A 13200-nucleotide genomic window follows, 5' to 3' on the forward strand; every position below is an offset into this window, starting at 1 on the left:
GCAGAGAGGGGACATTCTGCACACACCATTTCTTGCTCTGCTCTGTGGGCTCAAACAGGATGCGCCTCAAGGTGCCAAGGACAACTCCTTGCTCCAGAAACTTGCACAGATCCTGAAACAAGGAACCACTGCAGATTGAAAGAAACTCCAAAAGGATCCCAGAGGTCAACTGGCGTGCAGTCATGACTGACACATTACCCAAAATGAAAATTACAGATGGGTTGTAATTCTCTTTCCTGGCTAGTTCTACCACCATGCAGCCAAAATCAAAGGGCCTGAACCGAGGGGCTACAACACAGTATGAAGTAGGGGAAAAGGCACGAACAAATAAAAAGAAAGTCGGACTTGAATTACAGAAACATTTCTTTTTTTACTGTTTTGCCAACATGCTGTCAAACTTATCCCTCACACTACTCCCAGTGCATATGTCATTCATAATAAACTGCTGTTAGCATGTTTTCTGTAATGCTTTTATGCAGCAACAGCAAAGCAAAGGTGAGTAGGCAAACAGTGACAACAATTCAAAGTGAAATCAGTGACAACTATTTAATGCAATCCATGTAACATAGCTGACACAGTGCACTCACCTTGCCAAGTGCAAGCACTGCTTGCACCAGCTCTGGTTCGGTGCCAGCTAGCCAAATTTGGAGAGAATCCCGAGCAAATTTTTCATCCATGTCCTGCATAGTAAAGGCACAATTCTGGCATTGCAACAGTAATTGAAACCTTGGCAACCCGCCATCCTCCCTATCCAAATCCGTAGCTGAGCTGCATGTTAATCTGACCATTCTTTTGAGAGAGGCATCCCCACCCAATGCGGAATATGAAAACAAAGAGCGCCTGATGACTGGGAGCTAGGAGCCAAGCTCCAAAAGCAGCTGGAAGCTGCGTCTCCATCTGTTATAGATTAATGTGATGCGAAGGAATGCGGAACTGCAACATGCTACCGACTAAAATCCACATGCATCAGTTCGCTATTTAAGCTCTCAGGATGCATCAGAAAGAAGCGAGGCCAATAGCCAAACTTTTTAGACCAGGAATCAGCAGGTTTGATGGAACTATGTTCGTGACTATTGCTCCTGGGATCAGTATGAAGCTTCAATACATAGCAATGAAGCTCTATAAAAAGTCATAAAAAGCTACTGCACTGGAAAAGCAGGAGATATGAGGAGTCTTTCCTTTACTGATGAAAATGACCACAGTGCACCTGACCTAGTTAATGAGCAGTCTAGGGGAAACGAACTTGCTCTAAATGATCACAACTCACCTGCTATGGCTAGCAACCATTGTGTTCGTTGGCGACACAGAAGCATTACAGCATTTTATGATGAAGTCATTAAGAATGTAAGATGCCTTGGGTGTGGAGCAAGTGGAGTGCAGTGCCTCACTCAAGAAGCCTGTTGAGAACTTTGCCCTGAGAAATGATAAATCAACAATGCGAAGACAAAACCGAACCAACCAAGACCGGTTTGAAGGGTATTCCGCATGGTTAGACTCTGAACAAAGAAGTTCACAGCAAAGAATAAATGCAAGAAATTGTCGGACTCATACAGAACCAAATAAACTCGGGTCAAGTCATTACAGGCATTAGAGCAGAGACCATTGCACTGCACACACTGCGTCTCGGGTATTTGAGCATCCTAACAATTCCTGACAGAATGAACAAGACTCCAGGCACGCTTCGTCATATATACACCGAAACACATTATGACAGATGCTAAAGGCTACATATATACCCTGCTACCCACAATGAAATGTCTTCATTGTGGGTAGCAGGGTTGACGATAGCGCACGTGCCTTGGAAATTTGTTTAATGTTTTTTTTGGTGTCTTCGTTGTGGGTAGCGGGGTTCATGATAGCGCACCTGCCTTGGAAATTTGTTTAATGTTTTTTTTTCGGGGGGGGGGGGGGGGTTATCGCATGTGGGTGATTACAGTACAACTGCGTTTGACGGGACAACCATACACATGTGTGTGTATTGTATAAATTGACTCCTTACTATCGAATAAAATTCAGTTGTAAGTTCAGCGCCTTCCGTGTGTCTCGTCTCATCCTCTTGTGTGTTTTCTAACGCTGGCTTTTTAATGTGATGGATCACCACCAACTCGCCCAATCCTCAGTTCTTCTGCAAAGGTGTGCATGCAACCTTCCAAACCCACACAGATTTTTGTTTTTGCAGCCACACTCATTTTTGTTATGAAATTAAACTTCAGGGCCTATGTTTATGAACCGGTGTGGACAGTGGTAGTCCCTGGTCCGGCGCACCCATATCCCACATGCGGACGCTACAAAAATGGGCACTTCAGACCTCTTTCAAAATTTCAGAACCATTTTCTTGACGCTGCAACATGATGGCTTTATAACTTGGTAGGGTGGCTTCACCATAGAGCAGTGGTGTCGCGTGAAGAAGGCACACGCGAAGCCGTAGTTGAGTTTTTATTTTCAAAACAAAATAGTTGTCAAGGAAGTTGACGAAAAGACAATAACATGCCTGACTAAGCGTAAACTTCCTATAACGTCGCACATCACAGAATGGATGGCGACAGATGCCACACAATATACATACAGGTTTATTGTCATACATGTCTGCCATATCCACCCCACCCCCCACACCTTTTTCTAGCTATGCTCAGACCTGCTACTACATTTCGCTATATTTCGATGCATTTCGCATAGCGCAATCAAGAGGGTTATGTCTTAAAGAGAACTTTAAATCTTGGCCATGCACCCTAGTGATCACACTGCCGAAGCCAGCGTGCATCCAAGAATCAACTTAGTATGCATACATAGGCATGGAACCAAATATATAGAAATAAATTAACCCACCTTAGTGCTACGCTACTGTATTGCGCGTGCTTTACATAATCCTGGGATCAGGCCTTTTGTTCTTAGATGAGAACTACTCTCGGCGCGCTGGCTGCGGGCTTGGATAATTGGGCTCTCGATCCTATCCTCTTGTGGCCTCTTGTGGTGAACGAGCAACCTGCGAAACGGTATCCTGAGTCGTGCAACTCTCACTGAGCACCTTTCCAATGCACTGTTCCCTCTTCGCGAAAGAAAAGAAGCGCGCTGCAGGCGTTATGAATGGAACTGCACTTACCGTTTGTGTCTGCCGAGCTAGCGAAGTAAAAAGACCGTGCACAAGGTGCAAGTCAACCCTGCGGCGCGCATTCACCCTTGGCAGAGAGGCACCATTTGCAAGCAGGCGCCTGTGCTGGCGTCCCACCGTTGTCATGACAAGTGCTGTACTTCAATATCTCTGCTCCGGAATTATTTTTTTCTCGTAACAAACATAACTTGTAACACTAATCTGCAACATTCGCTAAGTTTTCTTGACAAACGCGACACAGCGCCGAACATGACGTACTGGCGCTCACAGCAAATCCTGCGTCGCTACAGTCGAAATAACGCAAGCGTTATTTCAACCCATGACGTCGAATCTTGTTTGAAAAAAGAACGTCACATCCGGCTCTTTTTTTTTTTGCTGTTTGAGTCATGTTTGAGTCGAGCCGAGCATTGCTTTCAGTAGGACTAACTGACTGGTGGCTCCACTCTAAACTTTGATCAGTCCTCGATGCACTTCTTGTCAAAGTGCTAAGTAATTCACAGCATCCAGCATGATGTGATATTTGTTTGCCATCCATCCATCCCTTGGCACTTCGAGGTTCCTGAACATTGGATATCAGTCAATATTTGCACTGTACATGAAGTTCCTCATGGTGTGGTGCACCTTGACAGAAAGCATGATAACTAAGTGGATGAGATAAAGAACCTGGCACAGGACAGGGTTAACAGGAGAGGTATGGGAGAGGCCTTTGTCCTGCAGTGACATAGGCTGCTGCTGCTGACGATGACAAACACTGTAGTGTTGGCCCGGGGTGTGCCAAGTGAAAGGAGCCATGACTCAGTGGCTTGAAAATGACGTACGAGGGTATACTGGACAAAGAGGAATTTATAGACTGAATGACACTTACCGACGATGTGTCTTAGGAGTGCATGCTCATGAGAGGTGATTGCAGCTGTGGACGCAGCTGTCCACTGAAGTTTTGAGTCTATGTCGAGATAACACATGGGGTAACATACTCCGTTTTGCTGCTGAAGGCAAAATCGTCAGCGAGTGGAGTTTCCTTGCTGTTCATTGTGGATACCTACTGCTCAAAGTAAACTAGGGTATAGGAGATACAGCATTTCACATTATGCTTTGATCAAATGCAGAATGAAACAGACTAGAGACCTGTCTTAGGTTTGCACTCCTTACTTTGCACCAGCGGCAAATAAATTTGTGTGACCTGCTGCTTGCCACTCTGCTAGAGGAAATAAATCCAGGTCATACAAAGTCTACGAAGAGAAGATTGATGCTGCATGTGCACTTCTCTGAACTGTCCTAAAAAATGAAGAAATTACTAATTTTTTACTGCCTGATTACATATTGTAATCTTTGCAAGGAATATGAGGTTGACGGACTTTGAAGAAAAAGCCAGGAATGGTAACTTTGGTACCTTGGCACCTGGACAAACAGCTGACCCACTGGGCGTCCCCAGGGGCTCTGTTGCCAGGCACCCCTAGCAACAGTAGCCACTTGTCCAGATCCAAAGGAACCATGCAAATGATTACCAAAAGGTTAAGTATAAGGAGAGCAGATGCATGAACACTGAACAGCTTTTCAGCGTTGTTGCAGTGGGATGAATGGTTCCATGCCTCTAGATTATTGGTAAAAAACAAATTATCAGAAGACCACCTAGTGCGCAGAATCATCGCAAAGCCAATCCGACCAGCAGTACCAAAACGAACAGTTTGTAGTTTACGCTGATTAACTAATGTTACTTCAAATAGAGACAGAAAGAACATGCACGGCGTACTGATGTTATCGTGAACATAACATGTGAGGATACGCAGGGTTACAATACAAAACAAAAACATTGCGCGGTTGAATAAGGGGGAAAAAACGCTTTCCAAATTTGCGAACAAAATGCTCACCTCGCCACAAGTTCGCCAAACCAGAGATGTTGCCATGTGGCTGCCACCAAAGTCACTCGCGATGCACAGAAACGAGAAATACAGTGCCGCTGAATTTCCTTGAGCAATTTCAGTCGATTAAACCTCAAACTGTTCGCACCAACAAACGTTCACTTCGACAAGTATGCCACGCTCCAAGCGTGCCATTTACAGATTTACAGAGAAGCACAGCAAATTCATAGCGCCATTCACATATTTGCGTCCATGTTCGCGTCGTTGACGTCGCAAAGGCGCGCAACGTTTTTTTTAAGCAAAGTTATGTATTTAATTTTACGGCAGCTTTTTTAGCTTACAACCTCAATGGTTTAATACATTGAAATTTTTCTTTTCGTTGCATGAACGTTGTTATCATCACGGCTAGCTGCGGCTTAGCCACAGCAAAGTCGAAGCACTGGCCAAGCCCACAGTCGGAACACAGTGAACAGGGAATAGCATGGGGAACAGGTGCTTTGGACTGGAGCCCACGCGTGGCGCGAAGAGAGAGAGAAAAACTTTATTGTTGGCAAGGAAATCAGGGCACGCCCCTGGGCCCCCGCACGACCCCACTGCACTCAAGTGTTTATGTCCCTAAGGTCCATAACACTGGCAGCCCGGCCGGTGGCGATGGTCTGCCCGGCCGGGTCCTCCCAGGTCTTGAGGTCCTCTAGGCCGCGTGGGGGAGAGGATGTGGAGGTAAGAGGCGAAGGGTTCTGGGCAGAAGGTGCAGGCAGGAGTGGGGAACGAGGGATGATAGTGGGCTAGGGTCAGAGGTGAGGGGAGTGTGTGTGTGTAGTTTGCGCCAGTGTTGCATGTTTGTTATCTAGGGAGGGGTGGGGCGGAGGGTAGAGCTGGCGCGAAGAGCTCTGTAGGCCTGCGTCATCTCGCTGAACGAGTGCATTTGCTCCCTCGCGAATCCCCGATCTGAGGCGGAATCCCATCATGCTATGCGGGTATAGATTGTTGTCCGCCATGTGCATTATGAGTCTCGCTAACACAACATGCTCGAGGAGCTTTCCGAGGCATGAGGTTAGCGAAATCGGGCGAAGGTTTTGAAGTGTAAGTGCTTTGTTGGGTTTGGGCATGAATATTACCTTCGCGTGGCGCCAGGACTTTGGGAGGATACCCTCCCTCCAGCACTGGTTGAAGTATTGGGTAATTTTGGGGACCGATTGGTCGTCCAGATTACGGAGCATGGAGTTTGTAATTTGGTGTGCACCAGGAGCGGAGTTGGTTCGGAGAGTCAGGAGGGCCGCTTTGACTTCCGTCTCAGTGATGTCTGTGTCCGAGTGTTGAGTTGGCTGGTCCTGTGTAGGTGGGTAGAGGTGTGGGGGCACCCGGTGAGATGTATGTGTTCTGAAGTGTGTTTATGAGGGCCTCGGGATGGTCAATATGTTGGTGTGTGATGCGTGTCACGTGGTGTTGTGTTGATGATTTGGTGTTTGTGGGGTCGATGAGGTGTCGGAGGAGTGGCCATGCGCGTTTGTTGGACAGGTTTCCGGCAATGCCATCACATATCTGTCCCCAGTTGGATCGGCAGAGCTCCTCCGAGTGTTGTTGGACTTGTGTCTGCAGCGCGGCCAGCCGCTTTTTAAGTGTCTTGTTATATTTATTGCCTTTCCAGCATTCCAGGAGGCTGTGATAAGCCTCCCAGAGGTGGGCTAGGCGTATGTCCAGGGTAGGGGCTTTGGTGGTTGTTTCAATGTGTTGCGTGTTGTGGTGAACGTCATGCTTGAGTGATAGCACCCAGGCGCCGATGTCTGTGATGGGAGTGTCTGGGTGGGCGGTGCGTGCAGCGCGAAGTGCATCCCAGTTAACCAGTTTATGTGTTGTATAGGAGTGACGGGGTGGTTTGTATGGGACAGTGATTTGTATAATGTAATGATCACTGCCCAATGTATGTTGAGTTCTGTTCCAGGTAACACCGCGGATGTAGTGGCTCAGCGTCAGGTCCGGACTGGTGCCTATGCTGACACTGTTGCCGATCCGCGTGGGCATCTGAAACGTGTTGTTAACAGTGAGTTGGAGGTTCTGCAGGAGCAGCCACAGCCTGTGACCTCGATGTGTCGTGGTTTTGTATCCCCAGTCAGTATGCTGACTGTTGAAGTCCCCACTGATTAGTAGAGGATGTTTCCCTGCTAGGTAGTGTAGCTCTCGCAGAAGTGATTCTAACGAGGCCATCAGCTGGGACGGGGGGTGGTATATATTTGCTATAAAGATTGAAGCAAGTGTATGTGTGTTATGTATAAATTCAGTGATCACGCAGGGCGTCTCAGACGTGATGTGATGAGTTTCATAGGTGAGGCTGCAGTGGATGAGTGTGGACGCCCGGGGTGTGCTAGTGGTGTCTGAGTCTGTAGATGTGCAGCTGGGGAGGGTTGCCCGGTGTGGTCTCCTGGAGAAGTATATGGGGAGTGGGTGTGAGGGTGGGAAGGAGAAGTTCCAGCGGTGCGCGCTTGGCCCGGAAACTGCGGCAGTTCCAAGTTAAAATGGGGAGAGAATTAGTGTTCTGCCCCGCCATATTGGAGAGTAGGGGGTTGAGGAGGGGAGTGAGATGGGTGTTAATTGGTATTTGTTGTTCAGCAAAGGGGGTTTGTGCTTGCGGAGGTAGGGTGGGAGGAGTGGAGGTGGTCTGAAATTGGGTGAAGTGATGGGTAAGGTTATGTTCCACGAGCTCCATCATCCTGGTAAGCATAGCATCCATGCGCTGCTCAAGTTTTTCGGTGAGGGTGGCGGCAAGGTGATTGAATCTGGCTTCAAGGTGGGCTTCTAGCTCTTTTAGTTTGTGGTCAAATTTGGCATCCAGTGCAGCGAATTTAGCGTCTATTTCTAGGGGTATGGGAGGCAGTGTGGCGTCTGAGGTGCACTGCTTCTTTGCAGGAGGGGTGCTCGAAGTGTCTGTGGATGGGTAGGTTGGGTTAACGAGAGGGGGTGCGGGTTGAGTAGGCAGAGAAAGGGTGGGGGTGCTTAAAAGGGAGGAGAGACAGCTTACCTCGTGGCGCAGGGCCCGGAGTTCCTGGTCTCTCGAATCTTCTGGGAGGACTGGGGTGGCGGGGGATGACGGGTGGCATTGCCAGACACGCGGTCTGCCCAAGTGAGACGGGAGGAGTTTTTGCTGCTGTTCTGTCGGTTTCTGGAAGTTGACCGGGAAGCCATCGAGCTGCGTCCGTTGGCTGTGCTTTGTTGATCGCGGTGAGACAGCCGCGATTTAGACGGAGGAGAGAGAGCGTTCCTCGGGGACGCAAGTTTATGGCCCTGTGCTTTGCAGTTCCCAGTTCCGGTCATATGTGGGCCTCCACAGAGAATGCAGTTGGGGGTACATGAGGGCACATCTTCTTTGGGATGGGATTTCCCGCAGCGGGGACATTTATGAGATCTTGGGTGGACACATGCATCTGCCCGGTGGCCTGGGACGTGGCAGTTCGTGCAGGCGTCTATATGCGCTCGGTACATGTGTACACCTGTGGAGGGCTCCTCCATAAAGAATGACACGTGGCACAGGTCCAGCATGGAGGGTGACTATAGAATGGAACGCGTGGCCCCCATTTGGTGGGTGTCCACGATGGGGGCTTCTGGGTTGCCGGTGATGAGGTCCTGGAGGAGAGCTGTCGGGGTCTCATTCCAGTACGTATTGGAGATGACTCCGCATACCGCTCCGTCCGGTGGCACTATATAAGCTGCGACTGCGAAGTCCTTGGCTTGGTGTTGTATCTGAGTTACGCGAACCAGCGCGAGTGCGTCAGTTTGTAGGGGCGTGCTTACTGTGCATGTGTTGTTGAGTGGGTGAACCATGATTTGGGTACGCGTTGGTTCCTGAAGCTGCGATGCCGCTTGGAGGATGGTTTCCCATAGTAGTAGGGGCGGAAGCAGGTCCAGCTGTAGCCCGCCTTGAGACCTGAGGGTAATCTAGTAGTCAGCAGCCAGGAGCGGCGGCTGCTGCCGCGAACGCTGAGCGGCTGCACGCATTGCTTGCAGGTGCGACTTGTCAAGGCATGCAACAGGTGACATGGGGGCACCGCTTGCAGATGCTGCGGTTTCCTGGCTTCGGGTTTACGTACGGAGGTCCTTGGAGTGGACAGGCACACTAAGGACGTGAGTTCAGTTCCTTGGGTCATAGTCGTGGTGCACCTCAATGGTGGAGTGTTCACGGGGGCACGGCCGCGAGCGAGCGCGGACACAGGAGGAGGCGTCCTTGGCACAGCGCGCTTGCAATCCAGGAAACGGCACGCGCGCTGCGAACGCTCAGGCCAAATGCTGGGAGGCGATTGCCGCCAAGATTCGGAGACGGTTCAGCGGGAGCACGAAGAAACACGACCGCTCTCCTCGGAGGTTCCAGGCGGTCTCCCCGCGAATAGGTAGCGGTTCGAGTCCCAGGTCGCCGAGTTTCTTTTGGTGGGATGACGTCACGACCCTGTAATGAGAAAGTGTGCAGTGACGTCAGCCCAGCACTATGTACTGGTTTTGAATTACCCGTGCGAGGTCACACGGTATGCCGTAATATAGTCATACCCTCTCGGTAAATGATGAATGGAAGCTATGCGGTTTTTGGTAGTGGGGGGCTGCGTTCGCACTATCCCCCTCATTATAAAATAAAAAATATTAGCGCATATTATACAGATTTAGTAAAACGACCTCTTGGGCAATTTGGTCACTTATTTTAGGCATAGTAGCAGTGCAAAAAAAGCCACACAAAAGAAGAACGAGACACTGAAACACAGATGAATTATTCATTTACTCTACTCCTTACCCATGTGTGCGTTTGTATCAGCATTGCACCGTGGCCAATCCTCCAATGTGGGCATGTGCCATTCAGCCCGAGGACATCATAATCATCATCATAGACGCTGCTGTTTCTGTGTTTCGGTGTGTCGTTCTTTTGTGTCCTTTTTTGCACTGCTACTATGCCTAAAATTATAGATTCTTTCCTTTAATCCCACGTTAATAAGTGATAGCATATTAAGATCGTTCCGTTGGCGCTATCCCCCTCATTACACGATATAATAATCAGTGACTGGAAGGTAGATGCTCCACTTCATAGGCTGCTCCATCTGTGATTAAATGTAATCCATATTTGCCCGTGGGTGAAGGTGCCTTGCCCATGCCAAGTACAATCGGTAATTTCCGGTATCGAGAAACCGTTGTATCTGAACACAGCTCTTTGGGGCGTGTAGCGCTGGAATATGGGTTCGATGTTCTTTCATTCTATAATCACAAATTTGTTTTGCACTATGGAACAAAGAAAAACCCCTGCGGTCGAATATCGCGTACTAGTAGGATTTAAGGCGCTTCAAAGCTATGCTTGTAGCAAAACGTTTTCTTGATTTAGCGATAAAAGATAAAGAAATATAGCATAACGCTATCTGGTCACAGTTGCATCAAACGTCCATAGATGGCACCGCAGCTAGGGTAATAAAGAAGCTAGGACCAAAATCTAAGCAAACATTAATACAGGTAGTGAATAAAATGATAGTGGATGGGAAAGTCCCCGATGAATGGCGATTAAGTAGAATGAACATGATATACAAGGCAAAAGGGGACAAAGCTGACGTAAGTAACTACTGTCCCATAACAGTGACATCTGTGGTTTACAGGGTGGTGATGCAGATTATAAAGGACAGATTACAGGCTTGGATGGAGAACGAGGGGGTGCTAGGACAGCTACAAAATTGGTTCCGGAAACAAAGATGGCTGGAGGGCAATCTGTTTTCATTGACGCAGTGTACAGAGATTGCTGAAGAGGAACAAAGCCCCTATAGCTAGCATTTCTGGATATTAAGGGAACCTACAACAACGTTATTCAGAAAAAGTATCTGTTGGACATACTGGGCACATTGGATGTGGAAGATGGAGTAATTAATCTTATAAAAGATATATATAAAGGTAACAGAGTGCTTATAAAATGTTAAAAAGAAGATCAGAGCCTGTAGAGATACAGTGGGGGCTTAGGCAAGGATGTCCTCTGTCTCTTTTGTTGTTCATGTTGTACCTGCAAGGGTTGGAGACCAAGTTAGAGAGGAGCGGACTAGGCTTCAACCTTTCTTTTTTCAAGCAAGGAGAATGGATTAAACAGTCATTACCGGGACTAATATACGCCGATAATATAGTGCTAATGGCTGACAACATGGAAGATTTACAGAAGTTGATAGACATATGTGGTGCAGAGGGAGAAGATTAGGTTTCAAGTTTAGTAAGGAAAAATCTGCAGTCATGATATTTAATGATGAGGGCGGCGACAGAATACAGGAGTTCACGCTAGAAGTAGTGGATGAGTACAAGTATATTGGGGTGTGGATAAATAATGGTCCTCAGTATCTGACAGAGCATGAAAAATATCTAATGAATAAAGCTAGTAGGAATGCAGTTGTCATGAAAAATAGGGCACTGTGGAATTACAATAGGTATGAAGTGGTAAGAGGGATCTGGAAAGGGGTGATGGTTCCTAGCCTGACTTTCGGTAATGCGGTCCTGTGCATGAGACCAGATGTTCAAGCAAGGTTAGAAACTAAACAACGTGGTGTAGGGAGGCTAGCTTTAGGAGCACATAGCAATACACCAAATCGGGGGGTACAGGGTGATATGGGATGGGCGTCATTCGAGAGCAGAGAAGCTAGCAATAAGATAGCATTTGAGGAGCGATTGAGAAAAATGGGGGAAAAGCAGTGGGGTGGGAAAGTTTTCAGATACCTGTATATAAGGAAAAATTATACGAAATCGAGAAAGCGGACTAGAAAATTGACAAGCAAATATCTGGGCAGCAGTAGGGGGGGGCAAATAGGCAATTATCGGTTAAGAAAAAGGTTAAAGAAGCAGAGAGAGCTCTGTGGAAAACAGGGATGCTGACGAAATCAGCACTGGGAACATACAGGATTTTTAAGCAGGAAATTGCCAAAGAAAATATCTATGATAATTGTAGGGGAAGCTTTGTTGTTTGAGGCCAGGGCGGGAGTTTTGCGGACTAAGACATATAGAGTGAGGTACCACGAGATAGACACGTTGTGCGTTGCGTGCGGAGAGGAGGAGGAAACGGCTGAACACTTGATACTTTTCTGTAAATGGCTTCACCCTACAGTGGAAAGCAGCAGGGCTGATTTATCCGAGGCATTGGGGTTTAAGGGCAGTGAAGGGAAAATAGGTTTTAAGCGGGTAGAACTAATCAAGCGAAGGTTATCTGATTGGTGGCTAAAATCAAGACAAGAGTAAAATTTCATAAGTCATGGCTAGGTGGCTTGAGCCACCGCCCGATTTAAAGGGTTCAGCCGTATCCATCCATCCATCCATCCGGCGGTAACTTTTGTATCGCAGCATGAGAACGGTACGCGCCTAAGACCTCTTCTTTAATAAAGTTTACCTCCTCCTCCTCACCTGGTTCAGCCGCGCATGATGCAAACTCGTAATCATCTGCGCCGAGATACAGGACCTGAAAGCAGCCAGCGCCGGGTTGCCGCTGATGGGCGGTGGTGAGGTTATCAAAACACTGGCACACCTCGACGCTCGCCTCTACAACTGTCGTGAGATCCATGGAGCTGGTTGTCTTGGCGGAAACACTGAGGGTTCGTTACGAGTTTCTCTGACTTCGTTACCTGCGGCACCATGGAAAAATTTCCAGCTACTCTACACGTGTACTACACATGTATGTATGTATACATACATATGTATGTACACATGCGTGTAGAGTACAGGCCGTAACAGGCGGTTTAGTGCACTGCAATGGAGGCATGGGAGGAGTGGCATTCTTTGCGAGGAGGCGCTTCAAGTGGCGCCGCCATCAGTTAAGCGTAACGTCTATCAGTCAGTAACAGTGAGGTTCGAGTCGGCGTCAAAGCTTTATTTAGAGCACATTTTAAGCGAGTAATAAACAGAAATCTGTTTAAGAAATTCATAAAATTAATAGCTCAAAGGTTGCTAATAATGGCTATGTTGTGCCATCAATACAAACTTGAATGCAAGACAATAAAAGCGGTTTTTTGACTTTCCTGGCGATGCTCATCGGAGCAGGAGGCGAGGTCCCTGCCGGTGTGGTGAGCTGGCAATGCCGTGTTCAAGCATACTTACCTGGTGCCGAGGCTACCGTGATCAATCAGGCGGTGCCTCCAGGGAGAGGCGTGAGCATTGCACTGCGCTCGTGCTGACCCCTGCCACTACCCCAAACTGGGGCAGATGGGGCATGCAATTTTTGGTAGTGGGGGACTGCGTTCGCGCTATCCCCCG

The 13200-nt window shown here is 48.0% G+C and overlaps 1 non-coding gene across 1 annotated transcript; it reads left to right on the plus strand.

Moving 5' to 3' along the window:
• Positions 1 to 13036: 13036 nt before the first annotated feature.
• LOC144116533 (U1 spliceosomal RNA) lies at positions 13037 to 13200 on the plus strand. The gene has a single exon (XR_013311868.1). It is a non-coding gene; the product is annotated as a U1 spliceosomal RNA (small nuclear RNA).

Source organism: Amblyomma americanum, chromosome 1 (genome assembly GCF_052857255.1).
Source record: "Amblyomma americanum isolate KBUSLIRL-KWMA chromosome 1, ASM5285725v1, whole genome shotgun sequence".
Lineage (NCBI taxonomy): Eukaryota > Metazoa > Arthropoda > Arachnida > Ixodida > Ixodidae > Amblyomma > Amblyomma americanum.